At 63.6% G+C, this 615-nt stretch overlaps 1 protein-coding gene across 1 annotated transcript in view; it reads right to left on the minus strand.

Annotated features, from left to right (window-relative positions):
- CIAPIN1 (cytokine induced apoptosis inhibitor 1) overlaps window positions 1-615 on the minus strand; it is a 4,650-nt gene that overhangs the window by 3,075 nt on the left and 960 nt on the right. The gene's annotated exons all lie outside the window — the stretch shown is intronic.

Below are 615 nucleotides of genomic sequence, written 5' to 3' on the forward strand. Positions count from 1 at the left end.
TTCAAGAGCCTCGTGCCTGCGGGCAAAAGCTGCTGCACTCAGTCTCTCATCCAAGCCTCGCTGTGTCCTCTCCGCGCGGGCACGGGATGGTGCAGAGCAGAACCACTCGCCCTCCCTCACCAGTCCCACTTGCACTGTATTCCACGTCCAGGCTCTGCGGGCTGCGCCGACAAACACCGCCCGCACAGACGCTTCTGTCCGGATCTCATACTTCCCGCGTCCACCCCAAACCAGCCCCCTGAGCCAGCACGGTCCAAACACAGGTCAAGCATCAGACGGAGAAGGAACCCTGCGCCCGCCTCCTCGCGCGCCCCTCCAGCTGCCCCCCACCCTGGCTTTCCGCTGACAGGCAGGGCAAACACTCCTCCCTTTCCTGGACAAGCGCTTCTCAGCTGGCTGCTGGGACAGCCCCGCTCAGCCGCCGTTTTTAAACTCACCCCAGAAACACAACGTCTGCCTGACCCAACGCTCTGGGAGACCCGTGTCCACTCAGCACAGCCTGGGAATGAGCCCGCCCAGCTCCTTTGATAGAAGGAGAGCGGCTGCAAGCCCCTCCGAGGGCTCCCAGCTGGAACCAGGGTAACAACCTCCCTGTGTCGGGAGACAGGGAGCTCC

This window comes from Buceros rhinoceros, unplaced genomic scaffold (genome assembly GCF_000710305.1).
Source record: "Buceros rhinoceros silvestris isolate BGI_N320 unplaced genomic scaffold, ASM71030v1 scaffold35944, whole genome shotgun sequence".
NCBI lineage: Eukaryota > Metazoa > Chordata > Aves > Bucerotiformes > Bucerotidae > Buceros > Buceros rhinoceros.